Consider the following 23,478-nt stretch of genomic DNA (forward strand, 5'->3'; position numbering starts at 1 on the left):
GTCAACTCGTTAAAGTCATTCTTTGTCCAGCTTTGTTCTGTTGCTGGCAATCAAGTGGAAGAAAGGGTATCATCATAACCACCCTGGCAAGTCCTTAGAGACCTACAAAGAAACTAAGACTCCCACACAATAATAATGGGAGACTTTAAAACCCCACTGTCAACATTAGACAGATCAATGAGACAGAAAGTTAACAAGGATATCCAGGAATTGAACTCAGCTCTGCACCAAGCAGACCTAATAGACATCTACAGAACTCTGCACCCCAAATCAACAGAATATACATTCTTCTCAGCACCACATTGCACTTATTCCAAAATTGACCACAGAGTTGGAAGTAAAGCACTCCTCAGCAAATGTAAAAAAACAGAAATTATAACAAACTGTCTCTCAGACCACAGTGCAATCACATTAGAACTCAAGATTAAGAAACTCACTCAAAACCACTCAACTACATGGAAACTGAACAACCCGCTCCTGAATGACTACTGGGTGCATAACGAAATGAAGGCAGAAATAAAGATGTTCTTTGAAACCAATGAGAACAAAGACACAACATACCAGAATCTCTGGGACACATTTAAAGCAGTGTGTAGAGGGAAATTTATACCACTAAATGTCCACAAGAGAAAGTAGGAAAGATCTAAAATTGACACCCTAACATCACAATTAAAAGAACTAGAGAAGCAAGAGCAAACACATTCAAAAGCTAGCAGAAGGCAAGAAATAACTCAGATCAGAGCAGAACTGAAAGAGATAGAGGCACAAAAACCCTTCAAAAAATCAGTGAATCCAGGAGCTGGTTTTTTGAAAAGATCAACAAAATTGATAGACCACTAGCAAGACTAATAAAGAAGAAAAGAGAGAAGAATCAAATAGATGCAACAAAAAATGATAAAGGGGATATCACCACTGATCCCACAGAAATACAAACTACCATCAGAGAATACTATAAACACCTCCACACAAATAAACTAGAAAATCTGGAAGAAATGGATAAATTCCCGGACACATACACCCTCCCAAGACTAAACCAGGAAGAAGTTGAATCCCTGAATAGACCAGTAACAGGCTCTGAAATTGAGGCAATAATTAATAGCCTACTAACCAAAAAAAGTCCAGGACCAGACAGATTCACAGCCAAATTCTACCAGAGGTACAAAGAGGAGCTGGTACCATTCCTTCCAAAACTATTCCAATCAATAGAAAAAGAGGGAATCCTCCCTAATTCATTTTATGAGGCCAGCATCATCTTGATACCAAAGCCTGGCAGAGACACAACAAAAAAAGAGAATTTTAGACCAATATCCCTGATGAACATCGATGCAGACATCCTCAATAAAATACTGGCAAACCAAATCCTCAATAAAATACTGATGTGCTTTGGGTAAGCACATCAAAAAGCTTACCCACCATGATCAAGTGGGCTTCATCCCTGGGATGCAAGGCTGGTTCAACATATGCAATCAGTAAACGTAATCCAGCATATAAACAGAACCAAAGACAAAAACCACATGATTATCTCAACAGATGCAGAAAAGGCCTTTGACAAAATTCAACAGCCCTTCATGCTAAAAACTCTCAATAAATTCGGTATTGATGGGAGGTATCTCAAAATAATAAGAGCTGTTCCATACTGAATGGGCAAAAACTGGAAGCATTCCCTTTGAAAATTGGCGCAAGACAAGGATGCCCTCTCTCACCACTCCTATTCAAAATAGTGTTAGAAGTTCTGGCCAGGGCAATCAGGCAGGAGAAAGAAATAAAGGGTATTCAATTAGGAAAAGAGGAAGTCAAATTGTCCCTGTTTGCAGATGACATGACTGTATATTTAGAAAACCCCATCGTCTCAGCCCCAAATCTTCTTAAGCTGATAAGCAACTTCAGCAAGTCTCAGGATACAAAATCAAAATGCAAAAATCACAAGCATTCCTACACACCAGTAACAGACAGAGAGCCAAATCATGAGTGAACTCCCATTCACAATTGCTTCAAAGAGAATAAAATACCTAGGAATCCAACTTACAAGGGATGTGAAGGACCTCTTCAAGGAGAACTACAAACCACTGCTCAATGAAATAAAAGAGGACACAAACAAATGGAAGAGCATTCCATGCTCATGGATAGGAAGAATCAATATCATGAAAATGGCCATACTGCCCAAGGTAATTTACAGATTCAATGCCATCCCCATCAAGCTACCAATGACTTTCTTCACAGAATTGGAAAAAACTACTTTAAAGTTCATATGGAACCAAAAAAGAGACCGCATTGCCAAGACAATCCTAAGCCAAAAGAACAAAGCTGGAGGCAACACGCTACTGGACTTCAAACTGTGCTACAAGGCTACAGTAACCAAAACAGCACGTTACTGGTACCAAAACAGAGACATAGTCTAATGGAACAGAACAGAACCTTCAGAAATAATACCACACATCTGCAACCATCTGATCTTTGACAAACCTGACAAAAACAAGAAATAGGGAAAGGATTCCCTATTTAATAAATGGTGCTGGGAAAACTGGCTAGCCGTATGTAGAAAGCTGAAACTGGATCCCTTCCTTACACCTTATACAAAAATTAATTCAAGATGGATTAAGGACTTAAATATTAGACCTAAAACCATAAAAACCCTAGAAGAAAACCTAGGCAATACCATTCAGAACCTAGGCATGGGCAACAACTTCATGACTATAACACCAAAAGCAATGGAAACAAAAGCCAAAATTGACAAATAGAATCTAATTAAACTAAAGAGCTTCTGCACAGCAAAAGAAACTACCATCAGAGTGAACAGGCAACCTACAGAATGGGAGAAAATTTTTACAATCTACCTATCTGACAAAGGGCTAATATCCAGAATCAATAAAGAACTTAAACAAATTTACAAGAAAAAATCAAACAACCCCATCAAAAAAGTGGGCAAAGGATATGAACAGACACTTCTCAAAAGAAGACATTTATGCAGCCAACAGACACGTGAAAAAATGCTCATCATCACTGGCCATCAGAGAAATGCAAATCAAAACCACAATGAGATACCATCTAACGCCAGTTAGAATAGCAATCATTAAAAAGTCAGGAAACAACAGGTGCTGGAGAGGATGTGGAGAAATAGGAACACTTTTACACTGTTGGTGGGACTGTAAACTCGTTCAATCATTGTGGAAGACAGTGTGGCGATTCCTCAAGGATCTGAACTAGAAATACCATCTGACCCAGCCATCCCATTACTGGGTATATACCCAAAGGATTATAAATCATGCTGCTATAAAGACACATGAACACGTATGTTTATTGAGGCACTATTCACAATAGCAAAGACTTGGAACCAACCCAAATGTCTATCAATGATAGACTGGATTAAGAAAATGTGGCACATATACACCATGGAATACTATGCAGCCCTAAAAAAGAATGAGCTCATGTCCTTTGTAGGGACATGGATGAAGCTGGAAACTATCATTCTGAGCAAACTATCGCAAGGACAGAAAACCAAACACCACGTGTTCTCACTCATAGGTGGGAATTGAACAATGAGAACACTTGGACACAGGGCGGGAAACATCACACACCGGGGCCTGTTGTGGGGAGGGAGGAGCGGGGAGGGATAGCATTAGGAGATATACCTAATGTAAATGACGAGCTAATGGGTGCATCACACCAACATGGCACATGTATACGTATGTAACAAACCTGCACATTGTGCACATGTACCCTAGAACCAAAGTATGATAATAACAATAATAAAGAAATGTTGAAATAATGGACACAAACTATTTAACCCAAGAAGCAAGAAAAAGAACAAATAAAAGAAGCAGGAAGTAAATATCAAAGATAAGTGCAATTAGGGAACTAGAAAATAATAGAGATAATTATTCAATCAAGCTACTGAATTGAAAGACTTCTGGTGAGACTATAGACAGAGGGAAAGAGAAAGGATGAGGTAAACAGAGCAAGAAGAAGAAGGGAGAAATAATTACACACACAAGTATTTAATATAAGATGAGTTAAATAAATTTGAAAACCAAGATGAAATTAAAAATTTCTGAAAAATTACAAAAATACCAAAACGGACACAAGAAGAAATAGAATGCTAGTAGACCAATAAATACAAATGGATTTTAAATGCAATTAAAGACTTCATCTGCTGGCAACATGTGGCTTAAACATAGAGTCCTCCCAATCCTTTCACAAAAACAAAAAAGAAAAACCATACACAATGCCTTAAATAAAACTAGCCAATAAAATATTCCCAGGAACCTCAGAACATGGACTGCAAACAACAGCAGCAAGATTCTCACAGCTGTATGGATGCAACCAGGGGGCATACAATTGGACTCCTGGACTCTAAGAGCGAAGAAATCTGGAAATCACCTGCAAGCACTCACCCCCTCAAAGGAAGGGATCCCTCAGACCAGAGGACCCAACTGTCGAATATGACAACAACAGTCAAAACGGAAGGGGGTTTTTCAAGTTCTAATTTGTAGGTAAGTTACCCAAGATTGTGATAGAAGGTTTGAAGGGATGGGACCAGTCAGAAATCTCAGGGAAAGCATAGAGCCCTGTACTAAGGAGAAACTGCTAGGAATAGAACACAAATTGGTCAGGACGGAAATGCTTGGAGTAAAAGGAGGAAAAGGGTCAGATATTACCAGGGAAGACAGATCTCAGTTTGATATTAGGAAACCCATCAATATAATTCATCACAGGGCTAATAAGAAAAATCATATCTCCATAGATACTGAAAAGAAAAATCAAAACAGTCATATAAAATTGAGGAATATTTCCCAAGCATGAGAGAATACACACAATATAGCTCCAATCTGGCATCTTATTTAATGGGAAATCACTAGCAAATATTCTTAGTCAGGTTTATTAATCTATATATTAAATAGGTAAAAAAAATACTATTTTGTTTTCACTAAGCTCTTAGCTTTTCCTTCAATTATGAATAAACCACAGCGGTAGTAGAATTACCTATGGCTTTGCCACTAATAAAAGCCATAGACATTTTCATAACACATTATAGTTGTTTCAGGTACTTCAGAATATTATTTAGGCCTCTCATTGCTTTGAAGTTTCTAGTATTTATTAGACCTGCCACAATATCTTGTTATTTAATGCAATAATAATACTTCAATAACTATTTCAGTACTTGATTTATTTCTTTTATAATCCTATATGTTTTATTTAAAATCTCAATTTATAAAAGGGGTCCATGAACTTCACCAGATTCTCAGAAGGGTCCAGGGCACATACATAAAAAAAGGTTAAAACTCCTGCATTCATTACTTTCTCAATAAAATCAGGATAAACAAGGATGTCTGCTATCTCTACTGGTGAAAAGGATTCTCAGGCCAGAAGCCTAGCAAGTCCATAGTAATAATTGAGCACATTTTTACCCTGCCACACCTGATTATCCTCCAATTTACACACACAAACACATACATACACACACACACACACACACACACACACACACACTGAATTGTGGTTTCTTCCCAGGTGAGAGGCAAGGGAAAGAAAATGAAGAACTGGAAAGAAAAAAATTAATCTATAGCACACTGCAATCCTTCTGTCTCAACATTTTGCAAACCTCTAAGCCTCTCAACTAAAAGTACAGCTTCAACATTGCTGAGTTCCTACACTAATCCAGGCCAGGCCTAGCAAGAGGCAGCAGGTTGGCTCTAGGAGCAGGTGGGCCTTGGAAGAAGGGTCCTGCCATGGTCCGGTGCTCAGTGTGTCTTGAGGCCTAGCTGTGGGCCCACCAAAAAGACACCCATACTCACCTCTCATTTTGTGGTTCCTCCCACCTATTCGTGATCCTCGACTTCCTGAACACACTCTGGTTCCACTGCAGATATCACAGCCCTGCCAGAACCCCGACTCATTTATCCGGAGTCCTGATTCCTTATCTTCCTTTTAACAAACTCTTTCCCTCAAGGAATGGGAAGAGAAGGGGCTGAGTTACCTGCCCCGTGCTTGCAGCAGCTCACTGGAACTGAAGGGGGCCATGATGTTGTGTTCAACTTGACAACAAAGACCACTCTTGCTTAATCAAGTGTTACAAACCCACACTATTCAGGAGATCAAGCAGCTATACACACATATTAGAGAGTTATTAGGACAGAAGCCGAGCTGGAACAAGCATCTTCAAAGAATATATAAAAGACCTTCAAAGAATATATAAAAATATATACACACCATAAAGTAAGCCAAACAAAGCAAGTCTACACATGTATTTGGCCCCAAGGGCCACCAGTTTGCAACCTCCAACAGTTCCTCTGCAAATTACTCAGTCTTGTGGGGAGAAGATGTACCCTAAATTAAGCCTATATACATGACATTTCTTTGTACTCCACAATCTGGACTATTTGTTCCACCCAACTCCTGGGGAAACATGTAGGCTGCCCACTGCCATCTGAGATTTTCTGTTTCTTATCCTTACCAGTTCAGTTACTGACCAGCCGGCATGCCTAGTGTCTGAGTAATGACCCAGGTCAACATACCCTCCTGTGAATCCTCAGAGCCTCTCTTCCTAAATGCATGCACAAAATTACTGCTATAATGAAATGGATATTTGGTCAAAGAAAGTGGCATGGAGAATCTAAATATAGTTACTAGTCAGGTGCAATTCTGAACAGAGAATATATGAACTGAAATTTTTCTAATTCTTGGAGTAAAATATATGATTGTGGGCTTCATTCATGAACTAATTCTTTTACATAATACATGCTTATTTTAAAATATCCTTGTCATTTGACAGACTACAGAAAGGTAGGTCGACTAGAAAATTAGCATTAGCTCTGCCTACAAATTGCAGGTTTTAATAGCTCTAGTCACAGTCACAGAAATAACCAAAGAGAATCAAATTAAGGAACTGGAGCAATCCAAAAGGCTCAAAGGAAAGGAAGAAATGGTAATTTCTAACATTTATGCAGCGGTCTGCAGTTTATAAAGGGCTTTCATGTTTATTATCCACCGCAATCTCCATAAGCCATGTATAGGGGTGTTATTATCCCTGCTCCATAGATGAAGAAACTAAAGTCCAGAGTGCCAGAGACAGGATTTGAAGCCAAATGTGCTGGCTCCAACTCCACATTCCTCTACTACATAAATAAGCAAACTTTGTCTGTAAAAGATCATATTTTACAGATAGTAAATATTTTAGGTTTTACCGTGCATAGGTTCTTGGTTAGAACTATTCAACTGTGCCATTGTAGGACAAAAGCAGCCACAGACAAGATGTAAAGAAAAAGGCATAGCTGTGTTTCAATAAAGCTTTATTTACAAAAACAGACAGAGGGACAGATTTGGCCCACACACTATCGATTGTTGGCCCCTGCTCCGTCACCTTCTACTGCCACTCTGCCACCGTTGCCTTATGAACTACCTCACAATTGAACTGGCATAGAAGAACGAAGGATGCTGAAAGAACAGAAGGTAAAGAGGTTAAGGGAAGTGCCATGATAAGAGAAGAGAGTCCCGAGAAAGGACATTATTGAAAAAGGGAATTTGGTCAAAGAGCCCTGGATCTTTGGATGATAGGGAAGAGGTAAGACAAACTCCTCCCTATCTTCCTCATGAATTAAAGGGCACTACCAGCCACAAAAATTCTTGTGTTTCCTAAAAAACAAATGAGAAGAAATTTCAAGAGTATGAATCTGATAAGCAGTTGAGTAACAGGAATTTCATGATAAAATAAAACTACAAACAAAATCCTAGACTACTTGGCCCATATCATTCCCCATTCACATCCATAGAAGACCTGTAGGCTCAGCCATGTCCTAGGTTGCAGGACCCAGCCTGCTCTAAGATTAAAGGAGCCCTAGGTGTGCTCTCCAATTACTGAGCACCATGCCCCCCTGCTCCAGATCTGCCTAGGGGCCCCCGTTCAGGCAGCTGAGCTTCTGCCTTGTCCCTTGGTCAACATGCTCATCTGGTGCACCACATGGAAGCTGGATCCCTCTCTTGGTTCTGTAGATGCCTCCTACTCCATTCTCTGTATAACTTTCATTGGCCACGGTGTTACCAGTCTCCCCACCTTGGTGATTGTGTTGAATGAAAGTCAGGCTGTGCCCTCTTCCAGGCTCACATGTCCGAATGCAGTAAACTCTTCCATACCTGGACATGTCATACACATTCACAATCCCTCCTCCTTGTGGTCATGCCTTCCTCCTTCCCATAGGAAGACAAGCCACATATAGAATAAGCTCCATCTTTCATGTAATATGGGCTACCTGCTTCTACTCAAGGACCCAAGAACCATTTATTACAGACATCATTAACCTTATATAAGCAGATCTCCCTTTGGCAAACCTAGATTCCTTAATGGTCAGTGGCAGGCCCAAAAATAAAGGGTGCCCCCATCATCTCCCATAAGAGAGAAACCTGAGGGTCAAACCACAAGGAAGTGGGGGCTGGGATAATAAGAAGGAGCCACCACACCCAAGAGACAAAGAAGCAGTCCTAAGAAGGTGCAAACCCTCAATCACATATAGATTGGGGGACTGGGAGGTCCTGGGTGTGAGAGTCTGTGGGTGACAAAAAGATTGCTTTCAGTCTCCATGAAAAGTTCAGCCAGAGGCTTTAAGCCCTAAGCTCAGGGTTTGGGATGAGGAGGAGGCAGCCCTCAGCTACCTGCAATCTAGCTCTCCTCTCACTGCCATGATGGGGAGAGCAGCAGTCTTCCTGGCTTGCCATTAGAAACCTGGAGAACATTCAGGCTGGTGTGGGAAACAGTGCACAGGCACTCAGTCAATTCTGCCTATCCTGATGAGTGGGACCAAGTACAGATCTCAGATTCAGTGACAGCCATAGAACAGATCATTACAATGGAGTGTGATCAAGGAGGGCAGAAAGGAGAGGCCTAACCCAGGTAGGGTCAGGGACTTTCCCTGGGGATGGTGGCCAGGCTGTGAGCCAGTGGAGAGCAGGACTCCTGGATGACTTGCTTCTTTATGCCAGAGTCACAGACTGGCAGTATCTGACCCAGAGACCTTTGTTTTTTTTCCCTGCTAACATTTTGAAGTCTGGAAATTCCACACAAAAAGCTGAACTTTTGATTTCTTTCTAAATAAAAAGTGCTACAACTCTAAGCCACATTTTTTTACATGTTACCAATCAGATAGATCCAAATGGCTAATGGACTCTTTCAAAAGGGTGTGTATTCCCCAGTGTGCCCCAGTCCCCATTCTTCCCTATAGTCTTTGCAACCCTGAAGCTAAGGGTCACATAAAATTTAGGATCTTATGCCCTGCCCACCCATTAATTTTACTGGCTGTCCCCACAAAGTGTATTTATTTCTGACTTCTGCATTAACCCTTTCATTTCTTGTCTCCTCCTTCACCCTTCCATCAAGGTACCTGATCTATTATATACACTCAATGAGTGAATTTAATTGAAAATGACCACATGCCCTATTCTGCTATGGAAGCAGAGCAGCAGAAACATGGAGGAAAAAGCAAAGCCTAAAAACCAGGAGAACTTCCTTCTTCTAATTTACTTTGTGCCAATACATGTCTAAAACTAAATCTCCCTTTTGTCTAAAAGCAGTGGTTGGATTTGATGAACTATGAGGTCCCTTCCAGTTAGAAAATGTGCCCTTTTCACATTCCCCAACCAGCAGTATTGAAAGATTTGCCAACAATCACTATACTAAGTTCAAATTCCAAGTTCTGTAACCTCATGGCCCAGTCACAGTCCGCTTTCTATACCTGCTTCCCATTGGTGCCACTCAGTCATCCATTTTTCTCTCCGGTTAAATTAGCCTCCTTTGCTTTCTGCAGAAACCTTGTGTTCTCCCTCATGCAGCATCCCTGTTCTGCATACAACAGAAATCACTCTTAGCACAACAGGTATTTGTGCTAAGAAATCACTCAGCACAACAGGTATTTCTCCCTTTCCTGGACCTCAAACCAAGAATCCCAATTTTGTTTGCAGTGGCAGTGTCCCAGCCCTGTGAATGGTGATTTGGTCCAATCCCATCATTTCACTCCTATCCTATTTTGCCCAACACATGACTTCCCAGCATGCTTATAGGTTGGACTTGCCATGTCTCCCAGCTCTAGACAATGATACTTAAAGGGAATCTGCTAAAAGTACCTGGGGAAGCTTTGGTTTTTCTGATTAACTGGGCAGATGCAGCTGACACTATTCCTTTGTGTGTCTTCCCACCTTGAATATAGCCATGATGCCTGGAGCTATAGGAGCCATCTGGTACCCATAAGCAGACAAGCCACCATTCTAAAGACAGCAGGGTAACCAGACAGCAAGAACAGAAAGGGAGATCAAGTCCTAGTAGATCACTGAGTCGCTCGCTGCACTATCCTTCAACAGCCTCTCTTTGAACTCCTTATAATATGGAAGAATTAAAAATCTTTATTGCCTAAGGTACTATTAGCGAGTTTGCTGGGTTTTTCCCCTAAGAGAACTCCACCTTCCTCCTAACTTTTCTCTGGCTTTCCAAGTCTTTCTTGTTATGTAAAAGAGAATTCATATATTACACCCAGAGTAACATCTGGCCCATAGTAGACTCTCTATAAGCCATTTCTATTGGTGCTTCTGCAGCTTAATATCCTTAAGATTCAAATCAAAGCTCTCTTCCACCTCCACAATTCCAGCCATATAATCCAGACCAACGACTTAGTAATGGACCATATAAAGTTGCCTAAAATGCATATTGAAATATCACTTTTTTTCTGGATGTCTTCTCTCCCTCACTGTAGTACAAAATCTTGAGAAGGGGAAATATAGTTATTTCCCTACAATATTATATTTCATCAAATCTAAGATGCCATTAAATTTTAAGTGCACCATTATTTTTTGAACTATGAAGGAAAAAAATTGTCAACTAAATGATGGCATGTTGAAGAATAAAAGATCATCAATTTCAGGTTAAATTGTTAAAATATGGGAGGTGGGAAACATGCCTTTTAGAATTGAGAGACTGTATATAGAAACAGACAGTGGCCAGATCATTTACTAAAGCAACTCTGATCTACAACTTGCAGCTACCAGACTGGGAAGCCAGACTTCAACCTCTGTAACAAGCAGCTCCAAATCATCAGGACTCATCAACAGTTGGCAGCTTCCCGATTTTTGCCCCCCATTTGCAACTTAGGGCCAATCAGGGAAGGCCAAATGTGCTCCCCTAACCCATAACATAAGATGCCCCATTCTGGTTAGCCTGCTTATAACTTCCCCACTTCCAACAGCCTCCAATCAGGGCACACCTGCAGTCTTTCTTTTTTCCTCTATAAAGTTTTCCACTTTGAGTCTCTGCCAAATGCAAGTGATACTGGTTGACTCCTTTGCTTGCTCAGAACAAATAGCCTTCACTTGTTCTCATTTGGGTCATCTTTGTTTATTTTTGCAGAACCGATGATTTCACATGGTAGTCTTTCACACGGTAACATTCAGCAGTTACCTTCTGGGTAGTAGAAATCGTATAGGATATCAGGTTGGGGGATATTTAAAGGGAGGGGCTTTGTAAGGAAATCACTGATTGCAATAGCCTAGCAGCAAGACTCCTTGGACATGCACTGAGGGGATAGCGTGGAGAGATAAAGGAAGGATGGATTTGGGCACAGTCTAAAGAAAGAAATGGCAAATGTGAGGTGGAATCAATGCTGATGGAAAAGTCAATCAGGCTGAGGATGGAAAAGAACTCCCAGGGAGCCCAAGGTGTCAATCCTGTTTAGGTCAGGGATTCTGAGGAGACCAAACTATAACCATGAGAAGTCAGAACAAGAAGCAGGTTCTGGAGAGAAAGCCTGAGGCACAGATGCTAAAAGAACATCCTCCTCACCATGATGGGAGAGCTCAAGGTGAACAGAAGGACATAGTCAGTGACACTCTGTGTCAATGTGTCACCTTTAAAGGGACAAAGGAGAGATACAGAGGGCCACTGACTGATACAGATGAATGCAACCCTCCCTGGAAGGCTTCATCCACTTCTGGGCTGCATTTTGTTAACTATATCCCACAGGTATCACTAATGAGATATAACTGAATTAAGTTTAATTCAGAGGAGTTCGGAATATACCACCCCAAATATACCATTCTAGAGTATTGACTATTTTGATTTAAAAGTACTTAGAAAACAGCAAGTACAAAAAGAACACTCTAACCCTCCTTCTTCTTTAAAGCAAAAGATGAAATACCGATGTGAAAGATGTCCTCCCTATACCAGAAGGAAGTTGTAAGGAGAGTTGAGGCTGAGAGATGTCTGTACAAACAAACCTTGTTGTCTTAGTCCTTTTGTGATGCTATAGAGGAGCACCTGAGGCTGGGTAATTTATAAAGAAAAGAGATTTATTTGGCTCACAGTTCTGCAAGCTGCATAAGAAGCATGGCATCAGTATCTGCTTCTGGTGAGGGCCTCAGGCTGCTTCCTCTCATGGAGGAAGGGTAAGGGGAACTGGTGTGTGCAGATCACATGGCGAGAGAGAAAGCAAGAGAGAGAGGAGGAGATGCCAGGCTCTTTTCAACAACCAGCTCTCATGGGAACTAACAGAGTAAGAACTTACTCATTAGCATGAAGACAGCACCAAGAAATTCATAAGGGATCTGCCACTATGACCCAAACACCTCCCATTAGGCTCTACTCCCAACATCAGAAATCAAATTTCAATGTGAAATGTACAGGGGTCAAACAAACCAAATTATAGCACTTGCAAAACTAACCCTTATCTTCCCGGTCACTTGTCCACTCAGTTAACTACCCTAGGTAGCCCCTTTGCCTCCCCACATTTTCACAACTTACTGATTTTTGTCTAATTCAGTATACAAGTGTTCAATTCTAAGTGCATCTTTGGGTCTTCATTTCCCTATGAAGCCTCCCTTGCTACATAAAACTTGCATTAAATAAATTTTTGTGTTTTTCTCTTGCTCGTTTGTCTTATGTCAATTTAATTCTCAGACCCAGCCAAAAAAATATAAGAGGGTATAGGTAAAATGTTGCTTCCCCTACAATACCAATCATATAATCACCTCATCCTATAGGCTGGGACCATGGAATAAAAAGTAGTCATTTGCCAGGCCTCTTTTCTTCCCAAACATCCCATCATCCCTCCCTTTGGCATTATTGATGTGTTGGAAATAATGGGTGAGAAGCTCTTGACAAGTATGCAAAAGACTGGAGAATTTATTCATTCAGTCTTTCCCATTGAATTCACCCCTCAAAAATCCTCAGGGGGCCAAGCATAATTAAACAACATTAATTAAAACACTAAAGAACAGAAAAGGGCAACTGCAGGAGGGACAATGGAGCAGCATCAGAGAGATGGAAAATAACAAAAATAGCAGCAATCACTATGCATTAAAGCCCAGGAAGCTGACAGCTCAGCTGGAGTGTCTTTAGAGGAAAACTTCACGGACACCACCCTGAAGGGAAATGAGGAAACATGGCGGCAGGAAAGAAGAGTCCCAGTGGGTGCACAAAGGGTCTCCTTTCAGTCTCCACAGACATCTTAGAGGTTCATGGCCTTTGTAGACCATAATTGAACATTTTCGTATGATTGCCTTCAGAAATTTCCATTAATACGGAACAATACCACTGCTCTTGTGATTAATGTGCTGCTGCATGGTCTCAGTGTTTTGGTTTTTAATTAAAAAGAAAGAATTCTAGCATCTTGCTAAATTACAGAAGGATTCTTTTACACTTATTTCTCTAGCTCAACTTCCACTAGATTTAAAAATTAAGCACTTAAAGCCACCATTAGTGGTAATGTGGTTCCAGTTTAAGTGGCTGAGATACACTGGGGATGGATGACCCCCAAGATGGGAGTGTGGGGCCCTGTCAGATCACCAGAGTGATGACCAAGGTAACCTGACTCTGAGTTACTCTCCCCAGAGGTAACAAGTTGTTGTCAACTTGTTATAGTATATATCCTTCCAAAGATAATCTATGCACAGATATGCAAATATATGCACAAATATATTATTTTATATAAATAGGAATATATTATACACCCCATCTGTACAACTTGGTTGCTTTTTTTCACTTAAAAATGTGTCTTGGAGACCTTTCCAGACCAATCACATTTTATCTCATAGATTCACTATAGTTTGTTTAGCCGATCCTCTAGTTAAGTTCCCACTCATTGTTATAATCAGTGCTGAAGTGAGCAACCTTGTATACCCTTGTACATGGGCCATTTTCATATGTGCAAATATATTTATAGGTTAAATTCTCATAAATAGAATTGCCAGGTCAAAGAGCATGGAAAATGGAGATAAAAATAGCATCTATTTTCTTGAGTTGTTTTGGAGATTACATGAATGTTTGCATCTAAAATCACACCAAAAACCTCAATAAAATAGCTGCTGCTTTTGAAGGCACTGTGTCGGGCCTTGGAGGGAGAGGAACTGGGGGAGGGCAGAAATTCATAAACATAGGTCAACCCATAGTCCCTCCTTCAAACACTTAAAGTCCAGTAAGGGTAATTCTTGATCACAGGGCAAATTAGCAAATGCTATCTTGAGTATATACACAAAGTTCTAACAAACACAAGGAATAAATCAATAAATTTCAAGTGGAAAAGTCTTCACAAAAATACGGAGCTTATGAGTTTGGTTTGAGCATGGAAAGGATCTAAATAAGCAGTGAGAGGGCAAAGGCAACATATTAAATGAAGGAAATCAAGTGAGCAAAGACCAGAGGCAGCCAGGACTGACCATCTAAAGCACGTGGGGTCCTTGGAAATCAAGTTAGTCAGGAAAACCAATATCCATCTAGATAAACCTCAAGCATGTGCTTCATTGATAAGCATTTTGACATTTTGCTAAAAACAGATAAGGACTGACAAGATGAGACTTAAGCATGGTAAATTTTGGTGCAGAACCTTGGTTGATTTCTCATCTTGGAAGGATGCTTTGAAGACTTAGGGACTCCAGGAGCTGAGAAGTTCTTAAAGTTTCAACATGGAACACACACTCCCCCACGCCATGTTCCCTAAAAAATTACAGCGGAGCTGAATCACCACAATCATTGGTTCCAGAATCAAAAGGAATAGTGATTACCAGCTGGCCTTTTAGAAGTCATCAATATTTCATCTAAATGTTGCAACCACCACATCTGTTTTTACTGATAACTGTTTCTTCCTGGGGAATAAAGACTGACAACTCACATTTCACAATTTGGCTTAAAAAACCTTATGGGTACCTACTGGCTTAGCTGGATCTCAATGGTGTCACTAGGAAAGTTTGCCAAGGAAACCCACACACCGTAAGTTTCTTTGAAATGTTCAGAAAGATTGCCATACCTGCCCTGATGTTCTGTGGATGTTTCCTAAAGCATCTCTCCTCATTGGGGCTGTGGGGTGGCACCTGGTACAAGACCACATTGTCCAGCTAGGCCATGCTCCCAGGCCTGGCATTGCATCTGCAAGTTAGAAATCATAAGTCACCAAACAGTGAAACTTCATGAACGAGAAAATGTGCAGACTTTATAAACCAGAAACTCATTCTCAATATGGTAATTTGGTTCATTTTATAAAATTCTTAGGTCAGTCCCAATGTCCTGCTATTCAAGCTGTAAATCTGAGAGCCATCTTTTGATTCCTTCCTCTCCAATCTCCTCCCAGTTCCTGCCATATCAAATCAATTATCAAACCCAATCATTTCTACTTTACAATCTTGCATCTGTACGCCACCTATGTCTTTCTCTCTGGTCCTCATTCTCTTTTCCTTCCATCATCACAACAGCCTCTGAACAAGTTTGCCTTGCATCTGGTCTCACCCTGGCCTTATCCCTCCTCCATGTGGTCACCAGAGTCATCTTTCAAAAACACAGATCAGAAACACAGCTCTTATATCTGTGTTTGGATCTTACAACTGTGTGCTCTTACTTCTCTCTTTGGAGTGTGCTCCTGGCCTCCGGAATCAAACCTAAAGTCTTTGGTTTGGCATTCAGGACCTCTCCTAGCTTGGCCCCTCTATCTTTCCAGCTTCCTCTCCTTCTGCTTTCTCCCATTCCCCACATTGTCCAGCCACATGGAGATGACGTGGCATTCCTGGGATAGAGCATTAGCTTGTATAACTCATTCCTTCATCCACACAGTTACTTCTGGGATTCTCTTCCTTTCCCTCTCCTCTTCCCACTTTTCAATACCCAGCTCCTGCTGAAGCTTCCCAAGCAACCACCAAGCAGAGACAGTCACTTTCCTTTCTTTTCCATTCACACACACACCTGTGTCTTTCAGATGATCTCTCTCCAAGGAGACTATGTTTGAGAGAAAGCCAAACCTGGTCCATCTCTGGGAGCAAAATTCTAAAAGGCAGATTTAAAATGTCTTTGGAAATACATGAGGTATGAATTCACAGAGTTCTAGGATACTTTTTCCTACTTCTTAAAGTTATAATACTATGCACCAAATAGCCAAACTACCTCAATTTGCTTTGCTGTGAAAAATCAGTCTGAATGAACAAAAAGTAATTTCTGATTCTCCTATATCCTGTGAAATTAAGGCATAACTCAAGATTTCTCTGAAGACTTACATCAGCTTGTGTTAAATACAAACCTTGCTTTTTTATATTTTAATTTTGCTATGTTCTATCATTAAAACCTTATTTGAGAGGTTTTTAAAAAAGAACAATGGGAGTATATTTTATATGAAAGACATACACTAGCTATAACATTCAAGTGATACCTAAGAGTAGAAAAAGGAAAACAAACAAACAAATATCTCCTCCAAATCCAACCCCCTCCCTATAAATCATCATTCCTCTTGGGGGACTATCACTGCAGACATTGCTTCTTGCATTTATACAGCAACTGGGACTATGTTTCTCAAGTTATTTAAATAAAAGATTTTTAATATTAATTGTATTTAACAGAAGAAAGAAGAATTGCCAAGAAACTGAAGAAATTGCTAAACTTCAGATAAATGTTTCTTCATCACAGAGATATTCATTTCTAAAAGTTCTGTCAAAACCAAGAAAACTTTAATTAAAAATGAAAGAGGTGGAAGTCATATTTTTTTAAATTCACATTCATTTACTATCTACCACATGCATGACTCTGCAAAGGCACTGGCAATTTAATAGTGCAATCAATAAATATGAAAATTTCAGATGGGTATGTGTGCTAGGAAGAGAAACAAAGCAGAGTAAAGTGTTAGAAGGGCCAATTAAGATCGGGTAGGCATAGAGAGCTTCTCTGGGGATAAGACAAGGAACCTGAATGAGAAGGAGAACTAAGGCATGAATACATGTGGGGAAAGAGCATTCCAGAGAGAACTGCAAACGCAGATGCCCTAAGTCTGGTGTCAGTCCATTTTTGTGTTGTTATAAAGGAATACTTGAGGCAGTGTTATTTACAAAGAAAAGAAGTTTATTTGGTTCAGGGTTCCGCAACCTGTACAAGAAGTATGACGCCAGCATCTGCTTCTGGTGAGGGCCTCAGGAAGTTTCCACTCATGGCAGAAGGTGAAGGGGAACTGGTGTGTGCAGATCACATGATGAGAGTAGAAGCAAGAGAGACAGAGGAGGTGCCAGGCTCTTTTCAACAATCAGTTCTGGAGGAACTAACAGAGTGAGAACTCACTTATTACCATGGGGGCTGCAACAAGCCATTCATGAGGGATCCACCCCCATGACCCAAACACCTCCCACCAGGCCCCACCTCCAAGATTGAGGATCAGGTTTCAACATGAGATTTTAGGAGGACAAATATCTAAACCACATCAGCTGGACCAGCTGAGCGTGTCACAGCAACAGCAAAAAAGTCAATGTGCTGAGACCTGAGTGAGCAAGGGATAGGAGATGAGAGGAGGCTGGAGGCCAGGATATGCAGAGCCCGATAAGCCTGGGTAAGACATTTAAGGTTTATTCTGTTTGTAATGAGAAGCCATTCGAAGGTCTTGAGCAAGGAAATGACATGATGTGGTTTACATTTTGAAAAGATGGCTTGAACTGAGCCATAGAAAATAGCTCTGGTGGACTAGGGCAAGAGTAGAAGCAGGGAGATAAATGGACAGGTTATTGCTATCTTCCCAAAGGCAGAGCCAAGAATGGCTTTGGGCCTAAGCAATGGCATGAATGGTAGTGCCCTATATGGGAATGGGGAAGAATGAATGGGAGAGGTGTGATCAGATTTGTGGGAAGAAGTAAATAAAGAATTGCTTTGAACATGCCATGTTTGAGATACCTATGAGACAGTTGAGCTAGGAGAATAGAGAAGCCAGTTGTATTTCCAAATTTGGAGGCAGAATCAGGAAATGGGCTGGGTAAATTTGGAAATCATTAGTGTATTAGGGCTTTTGATGCCATGAAGCTAGATGAGATTGCCTAGGAAGCAAATGCAGGCAGAAGAAAATGATCTAAGAGTTGCACCTTGGGACATCCCAACATTTAGAGGCAGTGAATAAAAGGATTGAACTGAGAATAAGAAGACAGTGACAGAACTGGCAGTGGGGTAGGAGGAAAGGTAGAAGAGTACAGAGTCTCAGAAACCAAAAAAGAAAGTATTTCAAGAAAGACAGAGTAACTTAACACTTTAAATAAGCTGAAGGATCTACCAAGATGAGCATTTGGAATTGACCACTAGACTTAACATGGAAGTCATTGGTGACCTTGACAAAAGTTTCAGTTGAGTGGTGGTAATTAGATCTGCTTCAAGAACGTGGGACATGAAGAAGGTAAGTATAGAAAACACTTTAAAGATGGTTTTGCCTTTAGAGAAGATAAATAAGGCTATAATTGGAGGGATATGTGGATTCCAGGGATAGTTATTTTTTATATAGGAGATATTGGGGTATGTTTAATTGGTGACAGGAATGATTCAGCTAAAGGGAAAATTGTTCCTGAAGGAGAGAAATGATCATTAACAAAGCAAAGTATGAGTAGGACAAAGGGATTGGAACCCAAGGCACAAGAACAAAACTTGGCCTTGGGCAGAAGCAGGGAGAGTTTATCCTTTATGAGAGAAGGGAAGACAAAGGATGTAAGTACTGTAGATATAGGTAGGTATGCAGCCCTAGTTATGGAAAATAAGGAGGTTATATTCTGATTACTTCTGTTTTCTTATTTAAAAAAAAAAAAAGCTAGATCGTTAGCTTAGACTGAAAAGGGGATGAGGGTGAGGTGGGAGGTTGGGAAGAAGGTTGAAGTGGTTATTCAGGAGAATGGACAAAGGAACTGACCAGAAAAATGGATAAGGCTTGCTGAGTTGCATGGTCCTAAATTAGAGCAAGACCATTGAGTATGGTTATGGTTTTTTCTAGTCACATTTAACTGCATAGTTACAGATGAAAACGTAAACAGAGTACGGCCTTTAGCCAAATTAGGCAAGTATGACAGAGGGAGAGAGGGGTGAGAGAGTGAAGTAGTTAAGCAAATGAGTGGTTATAATGATAAACCATGGAATTCATAGATAAAAATGAAAGTAAAGAAATGTAGTAGACTTAATTGATGACTGGGAGGTCCTTATAGGTCAAATAATTCATAGAATTTAAACTAGAAGCGTGGAAGAAAGATCACAGAATGGGAAACTTGAGTCAAGATTTTGGAGTTGGTGCCATTACTAATAATTGATGGCTGAACTGTGACGGAGGAAAAGAACAGAGAATAAAGGAAATCAAGAAACTGAGAGGTCAGGCTTTTGGATAGGCAGTCTACATGGATGTTGAAGTCACCAAGCATGATGATTATAGAGATAGGCAGTAAACCAATTGCTAACATCCAATGAATAAATGATCAAAAGAGAATGGCCACAAAGATTGGGCATAAGTGCTACAAAAAGGGTAAATAGGTAGTGTAACTGATAACATTTGCTAAGGGAGTTGGAAGGCTTTAGGGAAAAAGAAAAAGCGACAATCAGGCAGCAGCAATGAAAACTCAAGGACACCTACCCCTTTGCTAGGTCCTATAAGATTGGGGTATCAGATTAATGGGGGATTTCTTCTCTCCTTCCCAGCACTGTTCTTCTAACTTTCTCCCCTGCTCACTCATCTTCCCAGATGACCTGTTCACAGCTGAGCACAGGAGGAAAGGGAATTTAGGGAAAAATCTTACTTTGCTGATACTTTTGTGACATCTGGAGGCTCTTTTAGGGGTTTCTTGCAGTTTGGGAAACTCCAATGGAAATTTTTACGATGTGGACGATGCCTTTCCTCTGGCCTGGCTATATATGATTCCAACTCCTGAAACCTGGCATCCAGAGACAGGCCTTGTATACATTCCTGTTAGAGCCCCCACTGCCTTCCCAATGGCCCTCCTGGACAAAGTCCCTTGGGCAAAGTCTACATTCCATGCTGGTTTTCCCAATGCCCACATCTGCTGCATGGGAAACCTTCCTGAAAGCTTGCCCCTGCCAGTGGTGGAAGTGGCACCTATCCCCAAAGCAATTATCTTCCTCTTTGTTCTGCTTCCTGGGGTCAAAAGCCTGCTGCAACCTCCTGCCTTTAGATTTCATAGTCCTGAGTCTACTACCAGTCCACTGTGTCCCTTCAACCCTCAGAACACATATCAAGTTCTAAAGGTGAAGACCTTCACACCAAGCCTGAAGTGATCTCAAAGCATCATCCCTCTCAGCAACTCTCCACAGCCCAGGGAAGGAAAAACTGCCACAGCACTGCTGCCTCACTCTCCAGAGATATTTTTTTTCTTTCTCTTTCAATGTTCGCTCTTTCAAATACTCCAGGAAAGTGATAGACTAAGGGATCAAAATATAATCCCTTAATATTCTTATACTTCTTTGTTGTTGTTTTGTTTTTTTTGCAGAGACAAGTGAACATTTATTTTTTGGTCCTTTCTTCCTATGTGTATTTCAAGTCTTTTTCAAAAGAAGGCCCCAGGAATCTCCAGATTCAATTATGTCCCTGGGCTTGGTCGACCACTGCAGGAGTCTTAGGGAGCCTTGTACAAATGCTAGAGTTACTCATTTACCAACATTAAACCCTAGGATAGAAGATACACAAAAGCAGGACTCCTTCCTCCATGGAATGTGCTGATTTCAGACGAGATGGCAGCCAATGTAGAAAATGCTGGAATTTTTCCTTCGAACTGGATCGTGATGAGAGGTGCTTGCCATGAACATAAACTACTATCTTTTCTTTGACGCTTCCTTTCCAGTTTTTGAAGATAAAGTAGGAAATAATTTTCTCTAAAGACACTCAATAAAAATTCCAAACAAAAAAAAGAGAAACACATGCTTCCACTTCATTGATAGAAATTTACTGCAGTTTGGCACCTGGGTCTAGTTAAGCAGGCAGATGAACTGATTGATGCGTTCACCCCGATAGCCAGGTATGCCCACTCCTTGAGGAAGCCCACTCTATTGTTCGTACCATGATGGGTCACTGAGAGATGGAAAAGGCACAAGAACCATGAGATCTCCTGGAAATGCTTCCCTGGGAAGGCAATTTCATGAATGAGATCTTCCAAGCAAATGACACCAAACTTCCCCAGGTGCTCCTCAATCACTGTTTTGTCTGTCAGAGGGAGGGTCTTATTCTTGACCTTGGCTTGTCCGCGTTTCAAAATGAGTTCCAGGATAGACATCAGATTTAGAAATCCCCAGGTCACATAAGGTTCCACTATACACAGCATTTTTAGGTTCTGGAGAGTGACTTTTACAAAGACACCAGTAAAAATTTTCTTCAGGCAGTCTTGTGATGGTTCTCTGCACCAGTAAGCTCACACCATCAATCCTTTCAATGCGTACAACAAAGCCAAGGAATGTTTATCTGGCAATTCCAAGGCATGAGGTTTCACTTCTAGTCATCTGAGATGCACCTTGTCATGTTTCTGCTGCCAGAAATCATGTAGGAATGATTCCAGTGTCTTAAACCTGAACCCTTTTCCTTTCCTCTGCTCCTTCTTTGCCAAAAGTGGCTGCTTTGTCTGGGTGGCTTTGAGGGTTTGATAAGCCTTCCCCTTTTTCAGGAGATTTTCTGGAACCAAAGAGATTTTTCTTTGTTCTTGCTCCGCCATCTCTCTAGTGTTGCAGCTACTGCTTTTGGAGTCAGGGTCTCACTGTCGCCCAGGCTGGAGTGCAGTGGTGCAATCTCAGCTCATTGCAACTTCCGCCTCCTGGGTTCAAGAGATTCTCCTGTCTCAGCTTCCCGAGTAGCTGGGACTACAGGTACGTGCCACCTTGCCCAGCTAATTTTTGTATTTTTAGTAGAGATAGGGGTTCACCATATTGGTCAGGCTGGTCTTGAATTCCTGACCTCAGGTGTTCCACCTGCCTTAGCCTCCCAAAGTGCTGGGACTATAGGCGTGAGCCGCCACGTCCAGCCTCTTATATTCTTAATATAAGAATATTTTTAGCCATTCCCTCCAAGAGTTCTGCAAATGGAGTCCAGCACCAAACTTTGAAACATGGGGAAAGGTGGCACCTAGTGTTTTATCCTTAGCCTTAGGAACCTCTCCAGATACCCAGACAGGAAGAGTTCTGTATTAACATGCTGCTACATTAGTAATTAATATTCTCATCCTTTTTCACTCCTAACAAAATTCAGATTTTGTTAATAATTTTTACTTCCCCATGTTTATAAATCTTGGATTTGGTTCTATAAGTATAACTCCCACAATAAAAGGACTACCAGTGTGTTGGTTTTTTTTTTTTTTTAAACTTTTTCATTCCTCAGGAGGGAGGGGTGTTTAATTTCTTGGTTGACTGGATTTCATTGTCAGTTAGGTTGTTTTACTCACATATGCTTTACTCACATTATGTCTAAAAAAGACCTTCACTCAGATACTCAAAAGATATCTTAACTACATACACTACTCACATGTCACATTTTCTTCTGCTCAACACCTTATAGATATTGCTCCATTGGCTTCAACTCTAAATGATCCTCTAGTCCTTATATAGTGGACTCTTCTTTTGTGAATTAGAGAAATCAATGACAGCCTTGATTTTACAGCTGAACAGTAGGTATTCATGTTCTTGTTTTCTCCCAAGTAAAGCTCATACGTGCTATAATTCTCATTGGAGTATTTCCCTCATATGGTCTTCATATGCAAGAGATGATTAAATTGGTAGAAAATTATCAGGTCAAACCCTCTTTTCCCTTGAACTTTAGACATTGTGTTCTGGCATTGAATATTGCTATGAAAAAGTATTAGGTCAATGAGATTTTGTTTATTTGTAGGTATCTTGATTTTTCTGCCTAGGTACTTGAAGAGATCTTTCTTTTTAAAAAGGTTTATAAGACATATATGCACTGAAAATCATATGAAAAAAAGTTCAACATCACTGATCATTAGAGAAATGCAAATCGAAACCACAATGAGATTCCACCTTACACCAGTCAGAATGGCTATTACTAAAAAGTCAAAAAATAACAGATGCTGGCGAGGGGAGGAAGAAAAAGGAATGCTCACACACTGCTGGTGGGAGTGTAAATTAGTTCAGCCATTGTGAAGGACAGTGTAGTGATTCTTCAAAGACCTAAAGACAGAAATACCATTCTACCCAGCAATCCCATTGCTGAGTATATACACAAAGGAATATAAATTGTTCTA

General features: G+C 40.6%; 1 long non-coding RNA gene and 1 pseudogene across 1 annotated transcript in view; both read right to left on the reverse strand.

The window, feature by feature from the left end:
• The window catches only part of LOC123574464 (uncharacterized), a 201,619-nt gene extending 186,230 nt beyond the window's left edge, over window positions 1-15,389 (reverse strand). The window contains exon 1 of the long non-coding RNA XR_012415244.1: window positions 15,270-15,389. This is a non-coding gene — a long non-coding RNA (uncharacterized lncRNA). The remainder of the gene's footprint in view (window positions 1-15,269) is intronic.
• Window positions 15,390-21,202: 5,813 nt separating this feature from the next.
• Window positions 21,203-21,948, reverse strand: LOC102129620 (ribosomal protein uL30-like; annotated as a pseudogene).
• Window positions 21,949-23,478: the final 1,530 nt, after the last annotated feature.

This window comes from Macaca fascicularis, chromosome 7 (assembly GCF_037993035.2).
Source record: "Macaca fascicularis isolate 582-1 chromosome 7, T2T-MFA8v1.1".
Classification (NCBI taxonomy): domain Eukaryota; kingdom Metazoa; phylum Chordata; class Mammalia; order Primates; family Cercopithecidae; genus Macaca; species Macaca fascicularis.